Source organism: Hemitrygon akajei, chromosome 1 (genome assembly GCF_048418815.1).
Source record: "Hemitrygon akajei chromosome 1, sHemAka1.3, whole genome shotgun sequence".
NCBI lineage: Eukaryota > Metazoa > Chordata > Chondrichthyes > Myliobatiformes > Dasyatidae > Hemitrygon > Hemitrygon akajei.
Window position 1 is genome coordinate 83,319,134 of NC_133124.1, and position 16,109 is coordinate 83,335,242.

Sequence of the window (16,109 nt, forward strand, 5' to 3'; positions counted from 1 at the left end):
AGTAGCTAGCTCGACGCTCAACCCGGCATGGATGGAAAGCGTGCTCAGGGGGTGCCCGACTTGGATTTGAACTCGGGAGCCTTTGCTCCGGAGTCCGGCACTGATGCCATTGTGCCATCAGCCAGCCTAGAGCTGAGGATGAGCCAGCATATTTACAAGTAGCTGATAGGTGTAAAATGAATGTAAGAAAGGACAAGCCAATGATTTGGTACAAATGCACATAGAGCAAAGAGTTAAATTGTACCACAGAGGTGAAATTCAAAAGGGCAAAGAATGCAGGTGCTGTATTAAATGCACTTGGAATAAGGTGGACAAACTTGTGGCGCAGTTAGAGATTGGTTGATAATGATGTTGTGGGCTTAACTGAGGCTTGGCTGAAAGAAGACCATAGTTGAGAGCTTAACATCAAAGGATATACTTCGTATTGAAAGGAAGGCATAGGCAGTGGTGTGGTTCTCTTGGTAAGAGATTGAATTACATCTTTAGAAAGAGCTTAATGTAAAGGAATCCTTAGGCAGCATTGATCACAATATGATTGAATTCATACTGTAATTCGAGAGGGAGAAGCATAAGAAACATGTATCAGTATTGCAGTGGAATAAAGGAAATTACAGAGGCATGAGAGAGAAGCTTGTCCAGGTCGATTGGAGGAGAGGATACTGGTGGGGATGATGGCAGAGCAGAGGTGCTGAAGTTTCTGGGAATAGTTCACAAGATGCAGGATAGATATGTTCCAAAGTAAAATAAGTTCTCAAATAGCAAGGGTAGATAACCATGGCTGACAAGGGTAGTTAAGGACTACTTAAAAGTCAAGAAAAGGGCATTAATGGTAACAAAAGTGAGTGGGAAGTTGGATGATTGGGAAGCTTTTAAAATCCAACAAAAGGCAACTAAAAAGCTATAAGAAGGGAAAAGATGAAATATGAGGGCAAACTGGCCAGAAGTATAAAGCAGAATACTAAAAGATTTTTCAGTTATATAAAGAGTAAAAGGGAGGTGAGATTTGATATTGGACCACTGGAAAAGATGCTGGTGAGGTAGTGATGGGGGAGAAAGAAATTGCAGATGAACTTAGTGGGTACTTTGCATTAGTCTTCACTGTGGAAGACACTAGCAGTGTGCCAGAGGTCCACGAGTGTCAGGGAGCAGGAGTGAGTGCCATCGCTTTTACACAGGAAAAAGTGCTAGGCAACCTCAAAGGTCTTAAGGTGGATAAGTTACCTGGGCCAGATGGACTACATCCCAGAGTCCTGAGAGAGGTTGCTGAAGAGATAACAGATGCATTGGTCATGATCTTTCAAGATGCTCTCGGGGAAATGTATGGAAGAAATTAGGCAAATGTTCAGGGGATATTTGCATGGAATTCTGCATAAGTACATTCCAATGAGACAGGGAAAGGATGGTAGGATGCAGGAACCATGGTGTACAAAGGCTGTTGTAAATCTAGTCAAGAAGAAAAAAAAAAGATTACAAAAGGTTCAAAAGGCTAAGTAATGATAGAGAGCTAGAAGATTATAAGACTAGCAAGAAGGAGCTCAAGAAAGAAATTAGGAGAGCCAGAAGGAGCCATGAGAAGGCCTTGGTGGACAGGATTAAGGAAAACCCCAAGGCATTCTGCAAATATGTTAAGAACAAGAGGATAAGACGTGAGAGAATAGGAGCAATCAAGTGTGACAGTGGAAAAGTGTGTATGGAAACGGAGGAGATAGCAGAGGTACTTAATGAGTACTTTGCTTCAGTATTTACTATGGAAAAGGATCTTGGCAATTGTAGGAATGACTTACAGCCTTACGAGCCTGATTGAATTTTTTGAGGATATGCCTAAACACATTGATGAAGGAAGAGCAGTAGATGTAGTGTATATGGAGTTCAGCAAGGCATTTGACAAGGTACCCCATGCAAGGCTTATTGAGAAAGTAAGGAGGCATGGGATCCAAGGGGACATTGCTTTGTGGATCCAGAACTGACTTGCCCAGAGAAGGCAGAGTGGTTGTAGATGGGTGATATTCTGCTTGGAGGTGGGTCACCAGTGGAGTGCTTCAGGGATCTGTTCTGAGACCCTTACTCTTTGTAGCTTTTATAACTGACCTGGATAAAGAAGTGGAGGGATGGGTTAGTAAATTTGCTGATGACACAAAGGTTGGAGATATAGTGTGGAGGGCTGTCAGAGGTTACAGTGGGACATTGATAGGATGCAAAACTGGGCTGAGAAGTGACAGGTGGAGTTCAACCCAGATAAGTGTGAGGTAGTTCATTTTGGTAGGTTAAGTATGATGGCAGAATATAGTATTAATGGTAAGATTCTTGGCAGTGTGGAGGATCAGAGGGATCTTGGGGTCTGAGTCCATAGGACTCAAAGCAGCTGCGCAGGTTGACTCTGTGGTTAAGAAGGCGTATGGTGTATTGGCCTTCATCAATTGTGGTATTGAATTTAGGTGCCGAGAGGTAATGTTGCAGCTATATAGGACCCTGGTCAGATCCCACTTGGAATACTGTGCTCAGTTCTGTTTGCCTCACTACAGGAAGGATGTGGAAGCCATAGAACGGGTGCAGAGGAGATTTACAAGGATGTTGTTGTCTGGATTGGGGAGCATACCATATGAGAATAGGTTGAGTGAACATGGAACTTAGTAAAATAGAGGGCTATAGGTAAGCATAGTAATTCCTAAGGTAGGGACATGTTCAGCACAACTTTGTGGGCTGAAGGACCTGTATTGTGTTGTAGGTTTTCTATGTTTCTAAGTGGGGAGATGGTTCAAACATCAGAGTTGCAGAGGGACTCAGGAGTCCTCGTGCAAGACTCCCAGAGCTTAATTTACAGATTGAGTCTGTGGTAAAGGAGGCAATGCAATGTTGGCATTTATTTCAAGATGAATAGAATATAAAAGGAAGGAGATAATGCTGAGGACATACACACACAGTCAGGCTGCACTTGGAGTATTGTCAACAGTTTGGGGCTCCATATCTCAGAAAGAATGTGTTGATATTGGAGAGAGACCAGAGGAGGTTTACGAGGATGATTCCAGGAATGAAGGGGTTAACATAGGGGGAGTGTTTGGCAGATTTGGGCCTGCACTCACTGGAATTCAGAAGAATATATGGGGGTCTCATTGAAACCTACCGAATGTTGAAAGGACTAGATAAGGTGGATGTGGAGAGGATGTTTTGTATAGTGGGGGTATCCAGAAGAAGAGGGCACAGCCTCAGCAATGAGGGGTGACAATTTAGAATGGAGGTAAGGAGGAATTTTTTTAGCCAGAGAGTGGAGAATCTGTGGAATGCTCTGCCACAGACTGCTGTGGAGGCCAAGTTCATGGATACATTTAAGGCGGAAGTTGATAGTTTCCTGATCTGTCAGGACATCAAAGGATATGGTGAGAAGGCAGGTGTATGGGGTTGAATGGGATCTGTGATCAGCCATTATGAAATGGCCTAATTCTGCTCCTATGTCTTATGGTCTAAAATAAATTCAGGTTACCCTGTAATATTGCAAGAGTTGTAATTCATTTTATAATTATGGACTTCTGGAGAGTGTTGTACTTAATTATGTGTGGGTGCTAAATGAAATACTGCATAAAAACAGAATCATGCAAATTTAGCATTAAGTTTAAAATGGTAAAATTTTGTCTTAAAATGTTGAGATCCTGTTTGTGTTTTATCACAATGGTGCAGTGATTTCAGTGAAACTTTGTTAGCATTTTCTGAAAGGAACAAACTAATTGTCTCTGAGTTTTCTTTACATACATGTGTTGCTTCCTTTCTATCATGGTCATAAACCCATGTCCCGGTGAACCAAATGTTGTTTGTGCAATGCTGTTTCATCATCTTAAAACTAATTGCTTTAAGCAAGATATTCATTTAATGCCACTTTTGTATCTGATAAAGATATCCAAAGGAAAACGTCTTGTCCCTTACTGTCACATTTCTCTTTCAGTTTTGAAACTCAACTAAATCTGTGTTTTTACCCTTCCTGAATAAAGATATGATACAAGCTTCATTTCAGTTTTATTGTTTCTTGAAGTATAATATTATCAAGTGTTTATATCTCATTCTTTTAATCTTGCATTCCTTCAAATATGTTAATGGTGTTCAAAAAGTACTGTTGTTATACATGGTGGTTATGTCTCTCCACTCATTATGATGATTAGGTTTTGAAGGCCACTAAGAGTTCAGTTGTGTGGTGTTAGTCCAGTGATTTATGTTGAAGGTGGATTGTGATATCAAATAGTTATTTTGCTTTAGCTTTAGAATGTACCTATGATGTTGTGAGCATTCTCCATACTAGAGTTTTATTGCTTTTGTTATTTCACATTTTAATTTAGCTCCTCTTTGGTGCAAATTAAAACCATCATGAATTGGGGAGTTGAAAAGATGAGAAAACACAAATCAAAAGTGGGAAGTGGCTAGAAATGACTGGTTACTTCACTAAAAGAAAAGTGTGAATTTTAAAAAAGGTGGAGAGGCAGTGTTTTTTCAGTTCTGATCACCTAATCATGTCTCACCACCAGTGCTTTATGCCTTCAACTACACAGTTCCCAGTGAGGTTTGTTTTAAAGCTAATATGTTGGTAATTCTTTTGGTCATATGTTCTTAACATTTCCTTGTGGCCTGGTGTTAATTTTTTTATTTGATAATACTTCTGTAAATTGCGTTAGGATGTTTCCAGTATGACTGATGTTAATAAGTGCAAATTGTTGTTGAAATAATGCATATTAAGCAGAAGTTATGAATTTGCCTTTTAAATCCTCAATGGCATTGGCAGTTTCAAAAGTTTGGAATTCAGTTTGATATTTTGTCTCTGAGCTGTGATGTTGAGGACAGACCCTAAAGTGTGATGCACAGTTCCAGGATACATCCTTTGTGTCAGCACTTTTAAGTGTTTCATTCTGACACAGCTTAAGAAAAAGTTAGGGCACAATTTCAAAAGTCATCTTCAGGCACAATTGGTTATGATAAAGAAAATACCTGGTTGGAGGGTGGGGTATAGAAAAGCAGGAACAAGTTATTGAATCCTAATTGTGCTTTTTATAAATGTTTTTGCTTTATTAATGTCTCATTGTTAAAGTCAAAATTGAGTCAATGTATATCTAACAGAACAACTCACACAAAATGCTGGAGGAACTCAGCAGGCCAGGCAGCATCGATGGAAAGAAGTACAGTCAACATTTTGGGCTGAAGGACTGGAGGGAAAAAGCTGAGGAGTAGATTTGAAAGGTGAGGGGAGGGGAGAGAGAAATGCCAGGTGATAGGTGAAACTTGAAGGGGTAGAGATGAAGCAAAGAGCTAGGAAGTTGATTGGTGAAAGAGACAGAAGGCCATAGAAGAAAGAAGAAAGGGGGGTGGGCGGAGGAGCACCAAAGGGAGGTGATGGGCTGGCTGAGAGATAACATGAGAGAGGGACAAGGAGATAGGAAATGGTGGGGTGGGCGGGATAGAGGCATTACCAGAAGTTGGAGAAATTGATGATCGTGCCATCAGTTTGGAGGTTACCCAAATGGAATATAAGGTGTTCTTCCAACCTAAGCGTGTCCACATCCTGACAGTGGAGGAGGTCATGGATGGATGTATTGGAATTAAAATGGGTGGCTACTGGGAGATCACACTTGTTCTGACCTCCACACTCCCCCCCTTCACCATTTCCAATCCCCTTGTCCCTCTCTCATGTTGTGTCCTTGCCCACCCATCACCTCCCTCTAGGGCTCTTCTCTGCACATTCTTCTTTCTCCCATGGCCTTTTGTCTCTTTCACCAATCAACTTCCTAGCTCTTTTTTCATCCCTCCCCCTCCAAATTTCACCTATTGCTTGGCATTTTTCTCTCTCCCCACCTTTCAAATCTACTCCTCAGCTTTTTTTCTCTCCAGTCCTGCTGAAAGGTTTTGTCCCAAAACATTGACTATACTTTTTCCATAGATATTGCCTGGCCTGCTGAGTTCCTCCAGCATTTTGCGTGTGTTGCTTGGATTTCCAGCATCTGCAATTTTTCTCTTGTTTGTATATTTAACAGAATTCATTTTTTTTGGAAAATATTTGGAAGTTAAAATGAATAATAAAGTAAATAGGCTTTAACAAAACAGTTAAGATTGTTGATTACTGTATTTGACTATGTTCTTTTAAGAAATACATAAAATATGATTTTTTTGTCACTTGAAAGTTACTAAGTCTAATTCTAATAAGTTATTATATATCAAAGTAGAACAGTATTTATTAGACTTCTGGAAACTAGTTGCTGAACATCTAAATCAATATCTTTGGAGAAATATGTTAAAGATCACAATATCAGACCTGATAAACACTAGTGAAACAACTTGATTTTCTCTAACACAGACAGGCATAACATCATAAGACATAGGAGCAGAGTTAGGCCATTCAGTCAACTAAGACTGCTCCACCATTTGATTCTGGCTGTTTTTTCCCCTCTCATCCCCACTCTCCTACTGCTTTCTTCCCATAACCTTTGACAACCTTTCTATTCAAGAATCTATCACCCTCTGCTTTAAGTGATGTGGCCTCCATAGCCAACTGTGGCAATGAGTTCCACAAATTCGCCACCCTCTGGCTAAAGATATTCCTGCTCATCTCTATTCTGAAGGGATGTGCTTGCATTCTGAATCTAGGACCAGAGGACTCACTACATCTAGGCCTTTTAATATTTGGTAGGTTTCAATGAGATCCCCTCCTTAATTCTTCTAAACTTGAGCAAATACAGCATCATGAAATGCTCATTATACATTAACCTTTTCATTCCCATGATCATGCTTGTAAACCACATCTGGACCCTCTCCAATGCCAGAACATCCTTCACAAACAAGAGAAAATCTGTAAATTTTGGAAATCCAAGCAACACATACAAAATGCTTGAGGAACTCAGCATACTGTCGATGTTTTGGGCCAAGACCCTTCATCAGAACTGGAGGAAAGAAGATGAAGATTCAGAGTAAGGAGGTGGGGGGAGGGGAGGAAGAAACACAAGGTGGTAGGTGAAACTGGAAAAGGGAGGGGTGAAGTAAAGAGCTGGGAAGTAAATCACATCCATTCTTAGATATGGGCCCAAAACTGCTCACAATACTCCAAATACAGTTTGGCCCATTCCTTATAAAGTAGCATTACATCCTTGCTTTGAAGTGCTACTTTTTATTAAACAAACCAGTTGAATGTCAACAATAGTTATATAAATATTTTTGGTGGAATTGCTGAATGCAGTAGAAATCTTGTGTCAAAATATACTTTAAATTGTGTAGATTAGTTTGGGTTATGTTTCAGCTAAAACAAATGGAAGATCTTTAGTGAATGAGTACATAGTTAAACAACACATTTTATGATTTTTTTCCATCATAAAATATGCATATCTGAAACAAATATTAAAAAAACTGAAAAATAGGTTTATCAGGAAGTAATAGCTGTTTTAATAAGGTTGTCCAGTCTTCGTCCTCTCATTCCCCCCACCCCCATCATGAGTGACTTGATTTTAAAGTTGCTGAAAATGTCTTATAGCTTTAGCAAACAATCTAATATTTCCATTTTGGCATTTGTTGTTAAATTTATAATTATGGGAAGAAGTAATGGAGTGAATAAGTGTAAATCTGAAGCACTGCACAAACTATAATAATTAAAATCTTGCAGTTTTTCACTAAGATTGTGGATCAAGACAGACTAGCAAAAATTAAATCATGTATAGATATAAAAGGCTGTAGTAAGCACAGACTATGATAACTTTAGTTTGATTTGAATATGTGTGAAATTTTCTCATCTCTTCTGCTGATCCAGCTGATTTTGCCCAGATTGTGCTGATATAATTAGTGGAAATTCAATTTTTAATGTCTAGTAACATCCCTGCCTGAAAAAATCTCTAATGTTCCTTGTACCACCATTACATTCAAAATGCTTTTTGTTTTAATATGGAAAATAATTACCAGAAATGGAAAGAAGCATAAACAGGTCACTTAATGCCCTGAAATTTAAAATTAATTTCTTGAATTTTTAAATATAAATTGTGAAAAACTATATACTGATTAAACTGTGAAAACTGTGTTCTTTAACAACAGTGAAGTTTTTCTTAACTTGGAATAACACTTGTTAAACCACTGTTATTCCATGCATTTTTAATAACTATAATTCCTGCGTTTCAATCCTTTCATTGTTTAATGCCTCCTCCTTAAATACTGTATGCCTGACCATTCTGCAAATTATCCATCTATAAGTACTTTTCTCTTTCCTCTCCCTCCAACAACTGATGGCTATGCATGCCTTTAGATGATTGAGATCTATTGTTCTGAATTACATATCTAAGCCTGTCCTTCTACATTTGTTTTTTATACCTATTATAAAAGCCAGTACTCTTGATCATGATATTTGATTGTGTTGCTCAGTACCTTACTCTTTGATAGATTGTCTGCATGTAAATAAAGGTCAAGTGGTTGGGCCCTTTGTTAAAGGGACTATGTAATTGTAGGTTTCATTTCTGTGTTTCTGTCATGGTTTGTCTGTACTGGAACCTTTTTAGGTAACCTATGTTGTGTTTCAGTTGCAACACACTTTAGGTTTGGAGTACTTTTCACAGAGAGAGATGTTCTAATCATCTTTGAAGCTGGATAAAATATGCTGAATGAACTTATGTAGTCATGCAGAATAAGTAGCAACCCTTGTGTACCTTTAGTGGTTTTTATAACTGAACGACAGTTTCGAAGTCGGAAAACAGAACATGCTGAATGAATTCAGCTGGTCCGGCAGTGGATTTAGGATGTGCTATTGAAGAAGTTGGTGAAGTTCATCTTAAACAAAATGTATATTTCAACTTTAGTGGGCCAGGGATGGAGAGGAAGTGTATGTTTAAAGTAATAGGTAGGATGACAATTAAATAGGCTGCTTTGAACAATTTGACCCTCATTCAGTAGTATGCATCATCTTTGTATAAGAACACAATAAACTAAAACAGGAGAAGGCCATTTGGAGAGAAATGAGTTGAGAGTTTAGGTCAATGGCATTTCTTCAGATACTACATGATCTGAATATTTTCATCATTTTTTGTTTTTATTTTATACTTCTAGCATTTGCAGTTTTTTAACATTTTAATCAGGATTTTAAAAGTTGTTTCTGAGTTTGACTTTTTGGGATAGGGAATGGCAGTTCAAGAGCACTGTCCATGACATAATGTAGCAGTTGAATGAATGTAGCAGCAAGGAATCCCTGTAAACATGAAATCATTGGGTATTGGGGGGAGAATAGGGATGGTGCCAACAGGAGAAGGAAACACATTTTGTTTGGGGGCTGTCATATCAGTTGTTCATTAAAGTTATCCTGGCTACTGTAATGCCTTCTTTTATTAAGACACCGGCAATATTTTGATTTGAGCTGAAATGTGGTGCAAATATGTTACAGGTATTGATCACCTCAAGTAAGAAGGAATCTGGCTACCTTATCTTGAAAATTATATGACATTACTGTCCTCAAATATAACTCAATATTGCTCTAATGGTGGAAAAATTTGTCATGGGCCGGAGATTTATCTGAATCTCTATACAGGCAACTGCAAGAATAAGGTAGACTTAGTACTCTGCATGGAGTTGATAACCCTTGACTTGTTAGCTGCAAAGAATGCTAGAACGTGGTGCTGAGGTAAAAGAATCAACCGTGATCTTATTGAGTAGTCAAGGAGATGTGAAGGGCAGAATGGCTTCTTCTTTCTTCAGTTTCTTATTATGTGAAACAGGTGATGAAATTATGCATTCCAGGGTGAAGGTCTCCAAATAGGTCAAAGCAGCTGATCTGATTGTCATGCCATCTGTTACATTAAGATTTAATTTCTTTCCATTATTGGCCTACAGGGGCTAAAATTTAAAATGCATTTTGACAGTACCTCCTAAAACCACATTGAATCTGTATTTTTGTAAATAAGTTTCTTTTGCAATCAATTTTGCTTGCTCTTCAGAGCCTTTCACACAAGAGAAGGATACAATAATGCCTTAAGTAAATTGCAGGAACTTCAAGGTAATTTCGGGTAGAACAAACAAAATTATGGGGAAATATTATTTCTATTGATTGTGGTAACTTTCATATGTCATTAGGTATGTTCATTTGTTGGGGTAAAATAACTTAAACTAAATAATAAATTTTAAAATACCTTGCTGAAACATCAAAGTTTGTGTTATTCCAGAGAGTTTTGCCCAAGTAACTATTGATTTTGTTTGCAATACATGTCACTTGGTGCAAAACAATTCATTGTTTCAATCCAGAGAAGCACTTAGTTTGGTTCATGGTGTCTCATGGGAAACAGGTGAGTACTGTATAGTGTCTGGGGTTGGGTAACCTAGAATGAAAGTTGCAGAGATGCCCAACAGTGATCCTGAAAAAATAAACCATTCAGAAGAGTCCCAATATTGCTGAATTTGCATTTTCTACAATATCGCAATTTAGGTCAATTCTTGGGTATAATCAAGTTATGAAACAGAATTTAAAATATTTGTTGAATTCACTGAGTTCTTGAGAGTATTGTGGCTCTGTATTTTGATAAGATGTGATTGAGCTGCCCAGTTCTTTTTTTTCTCTTTTTTTTTGTTTAGTGGGGTTTTTTAATGTTTATTAAAATTATAAAAGTTTCTTTGTTTTTTCTTCTTTTCTTGGAATGATAAGAGGAGAATCGATTATCTTATTCCTTATTACACACTATTAGATTATACTATGTATGATCTTGATAATGTTTATTTTACCTTTTGTATGGATTGTTATTGATATAGATATTTGAGATAATTCTTCTCTTGTTTATATATATGTACTCTTTTTTAATTAATAAAAAGGTTGATAAAGAAAGATGTGTAATTGAGAGTACTTCAACAAGAGTAATGTTAACAGAATGCAAGTACTACACATCACATATTCAGTAAATTAGTGACAACCAAATCTCAGTTCCCTTTCCAAAAATACTTTACAGAAAATGTTACAAGATATTTTAAAGTTAGTTGACGACTTCACATTTTGCCATTTCACAACATATGTTGATTTAATTGAACTCCCTTTTACTGGGTGTTTCTGGAAATGTGGCTCATTAGGCCTCGCCACTGGATTCCACAGCGAGAAACTCACCTTTCTCAAGCTTCATACACGTAGGGTGTATATAACTTTGGTCCTGCCAAATCTGTGAGGTTGAGGTGTCTCGCCCACCCAAACCCTGGTTTGTGTGAATGCTGTGTGATTTACTGTCCTGGCAATTGCTAGACGGCAAGAAATAACAGATCGTTATTCAGTTAATCAGAAGTATATTTAAGAATGTTAACTTAAGCAAACAGTTATTAAAGGAAAGATAGAGAAAAAACAAAAAGGGCCCATTATACTTGAATAGTCACATGTGCACAGTGGAGCTCAAATCTTGAACATGTCTGTAAATCACGCGCTGGACCCTCGGTCTGTGTGAAAGCGCACACTACCTTCTGAAAGTCGCTCAAAATCCATCTTGAACAAAAGGGCTCTCCCATGGGAGTATTGGTCCTTCCTCCTCAAAGCCATTCATTTGCACAAAGCACCTTGTGCAACGGGGCAGCATCCTGCACCATCTTCCTTCCTGTCTTCTCACAGCTGCTGCCAACTAAGACCTTTTCCCCCAGCATTCTCTAGAACCTTCTCACAATTCTACCATCCTGAATGGCTGACACCACATTCCTAAGTTGAACAACAAGCCTTTTATCTCAGCTCAAACCCAAACAAGCTAAAAGCAGAACAAACTGCTCTTGTAGAACTGCTGAAATGAAATGCTTACAGCATTGCAGTAAGATCTTAACCAGGGCGTTACATAATATTTAGTAAAGCTGATTGACTGTGGCATCCTTTCTGGAGAGTTGGTAATTTAATAATAAGCATAACCTTATTGTCTGATCTCATACAGTGGAAAATATTAAATGTTTAATACAAAATGTTTAAAAAGTGAATTTTAAAATGGTGCCATTTGTCATTTAATTAGTTCTTCAACATTTTATTAACCAGTTTTATGTCATTTTGAATTTTATTTCAGTCCCAATCTCAAATGACAACATTCAGTTTTGACAATGCACATATTTCAGGGAAAAAAGTTTACATTTGAAGAAAATAATTTGCTTTTTTCATTATTTGTTTTAAGTAGGAATTTTATCTTCAATTATTGTAAAATGATTATATATTACAAAGAGCAAATTTTAATTCTTTTGTACCTTTAAGGATATTGCTTGAAGAAGGAAAGTACGGTACTTGTTCTGTAAGTGAGTTCCAAGCTTTTATAAATGTTGCTTTTAACCTTGTAAATGAGATCCAATTGTTTTAATGATTTATTTTTTCCCCCACGATTGTCACCTTTATGCTTAACATAATTCTTTTTTAAATTTGGAACCATTATAAAGAGAAGTAGGGAATATGAAGAAAAAAATAATACTTTTCAATTGCTAGGGAAGATACAACTCCCATAACAATCAATGAAAAAACAAACTGCTGAAGGAACTCAACAGGTTAGGCAACAAGTGTGGAGGCTGAGGGATAGTTGACATTTTGGGTCAAGACCCTGCATCAATTCCTGCCTCCATAATGTGTGACCTGCTGAGTCTCTACAGTAGTTTGTTTCTTCACTCTAGGTTCAGTACCTGCAGCGAATTCTGTCTCTGTAACAACCAAGAAGCTTGACACCAGAGTAAAACAACCTGTGGTTTGGCATTGTGTCTTCAGACTTAACATTCACTTTCTGCAAATGCCAATTTTCACTTCCCAAATCATTAGTGCTGGCTCCCAAATCAGAAACCTCTGGCACCTATACAGTGCATAGGGACACATCGGGACCAGTGTATTTTGGTCCAATTAAGCACCTGCACCAATTAGCCGAAGTTTCATGGAAATAGTTAAAAAGGTAAATAAAAAAAGGCAAGCTACTTCTTAACTGAGTAACAAATTATGTATTTAAATGAAATACAGAGCAAATTAGAACACTATAAATACTACTATAATACTATGAAACTGTGTAATAGTTCCTAATAGTTGTTGATGGAAGAATTAATCCAGTATACAATGTAAATTAACAAAATTAGCACAGACACCTAGAATAGATAATGAACTGCCTTCATACAGTGCTTTTGATGATTGTATCCATCAAATCTTCATTTTCATTGTCACATTCAATATGATTGCATTGGACAGCAAATTATTTTGAAAGTGTTGCTTCCTCAGAATTCTTTTGTTGTTATGATAGACCCTTTTAAAGCTGAACACAAATACAATTTCAGACTACTTGTATCAAGTAGGCATCTGGAGAAACATGGAATTAACGTTTATTGAATATAATGCATTTAATTGCATAACAGTGCTGATGGTTTGCAATAGTTCAACTAAGTTAAAATGTTTTTTTGATGATTTTTGTTTGTACTCAGTGTCTGAGGATTCTCACTAAGTGTGTGATGGATTCCAGTTGACCTGATACTGTTTCTCCATGACTGCAGTGTCCTAATGAAACCTTTCACCATGCTTATTACCGATAGCACCAAGATTTGCATGGAAGATGTTTAAATGGGAATGCAGGGAATAATTCTTCAGTGACACGTTACACTTCATCACTTCATGGTTTTGTATGCTTGAAGCAATTTGTCAACCAGCTTCATACAGCTTGGTGCTCTAGTTGCCAAGAAAATTTTCAATAACATCCTTGAATGCCTTCCCTACAATTTTCTCCGGTCCCATTAGAAGTACTTTGAAATGCCTGTCATTGGTGATCTGTTTGACTTGTGGACCAACAAAACTGCCTTCCTTAATCTTGGCATCAGTTATTCTGGGAATCATCTGTCTTAAATATTGAAATCCTTCAACTTCCTTATTCATCGCCTTCACAAAGTTTTTATAATCCTCAGTTTAATATGAAGAGGATGCAAAAATATCTTCGTTGGGTCTACAAGTGGATCATGCGCCACACTTTTCTGATTATGGAGTGGCCAATTCTTTTTATTGTAAAGAGGTTCTTTAGCACTGCTGTCCGATTTGCAAATGAAACAACAGTACTTGGTGTATGCGAGCTGTACCGCTAGTAGCAATGCTGCTACTTTCAGATCATCACAGATGTCCGAGTTGTAGTTGCTGTACTGTATGTGTTTCAACAAAACTTCCAAATTTCAGTAGTGTTTTTTTTTCATGTGTACCGCATAGACAATTAGTATTGAAGGGTGGACATTGCTGTTGTGTAGCAGCATAGCTTTCAGGTTTAACACTGAAGAATCAATAAAAATATGACATTGTTGTGGGTCATGCTGGCAACCCAAAGAAGTCAAAAGCCCACCAATGTCAGTGCAGAAACACAGATTATCACCTGACCAAAGAATTATGTCATATCTTTTTAGTAGCTGCAAAAGATGGCAAGTTTTGTGCCTGGTGATAGCAGATTTCATCCTTGCAGTCTTGGACCCGATAATTCTGTTCTTGTTTTTGACAAACCAAAGTCTCTGACCAGGTCATTTAACTCAGATTGAGTTATCAGATGAGGCTTACTCAACATAAAGGGTTCAAAGTCTATCGGTTAGTATTGTTGTCATTTTCTATTCCTGGTTCGTGTATCTTCGTCTGCCTCCTCTCGACTCCATGTTTCTGGTGTCTTCGGTACTGGAAGACTATCATCATGTGGCACAGGTCTCTTGGCAGAAGTGTCATTGGGGTAATCAATGGATTTGTTGTTATTAGCAGAGAAACCATACACACTGGTCAGACAGAAGAAGCAGTCTGTCTCATCATCCTTCTGCTCTCACCATATAATCAGGACTGCAAATGGCATTGACTTCCGAGTACCTCTGAGCCAGACTCTAAGATTGACAGCACATGTTGAGCAACAAATTTGAGGAGCCCAGGCTTTGTCTTGGTTGCCAAATTTACACCCAAAGTAGAGCTCGTAGGCTTTCTTAATAACTGGAGCCATGCTCTGTCTTTGAGATTTAAATGCATACTTGCCACAAATATAACAGAAAGCATCACACTGTTACAAGATTGGCAAGACATTTTGCTATCACAAATACTCCTGAAAATACTATTACTTTATTATAATGAGTACATACAATATGCTATTCATGTAGAGCAGGGGTGTCAAACTCATTTTAGGTCACGGGCCGGATTGAGCAAAATGCAGCTTCATGCGGGCCGGATCAGTCGGACGCGTGCGAACGCAGCTTTCGTTGCCTCCGTTTTTTCAGCCTGCTCTCATGTGTCTCAGTCTCTGCTATAACTACGAAGTGTTTCACTTTACAAATTCTGTTTCTTATGAAGAAGACTGCCGAGCAAGACTGCTGAATAAACACTAAAAACCCTGAAAACCTGGTACCTGAATAAACTCAGCATTAGCCATATCATACGCCATAGACGCTTCGATTACTGGGGCCAGCTTTAATAGTAATTAGATATTATCTCGTGGGCAAAAGATAGTTCCACCGCGGGCCGGATTTGGCCCGCGGGCCTTGAGTTTGACATATATGATGTAGAGCATGCATATCAATGTGATTGCAAACTGATAAACATGTAAATGCAATGCATAGAACGGTATGTGTGTGATGCTTTTATAATCTTTCTAAAACCTGTCCTCCATGCAGCATCTGCCCTGCCTAAGCATGGACAAGCTAGAAAGCTTTTCAGCTTACATTGTTGGCAACATTTTAATTGACTTGAATTATGAATTGAAATAAACATATATAGGCAATTTTTAAAAAAATTGCATGATAGGGAAATTTCATGATGATTTTCATGATCAGCAGCCCAAAATCCATAAGCTACACCCAAAAGTATTCAGGAAGCAAAATGTTTATTATCCATGGTTGTCAATGTCTTCAGATTCTTTGTAGTTCCAAACTTGTTGAAGTAGTTAAATTGTTTAATTTTCACTCCCGGCTATTTCTGGCATCTCAAGCCTAAATGCTTGGAACTGCAGGAGCAAAACAGTTCTGAATTGCCTTACTGCTTATTTCTCATCTGCAATCAGTGACACAAATCACAGCATTTTGAATACAAGTGCACACAACTGGTGCTATTTACAAACTGCTCACTCTCAGCAGGGTCTAGTGTCTTACGGCCACACAGGTACATGCATCTCATGTTAGTTAGAAACCTCAGCAATAATCTCCTAGCCCATTTAAGTGGT

General features: G+C 37.9%; 1 protein-coding gene across 3 annotated transcripts in view; it reads left to right on the plus strand.

The window, feature by feature from the left end:
* The window catches only part of ldlrad4a (low density lipoprotein receptor class A domain containing 4a), a 247,393-nt gene that overhangs the window by 2,787 nt on the left and 228,497 nt on the right, over positions 1–16,109 (plus strand). The window contains exon 2 of one of the 3 annotated variants that reach the window (XM_073046744.1): positions 12,182–12,218. The exons of the other annotated variants lie outside the window; for them this stretch is intronic. The gene's annotated coding sequence lies outside the window, so the exon portion shown is untranslated. The remainder of the gene's footprint in view (positions 1–12,181; positions 12,219–16,109) is intronic. 3 annotated transcript variants of the gene reach the window in all.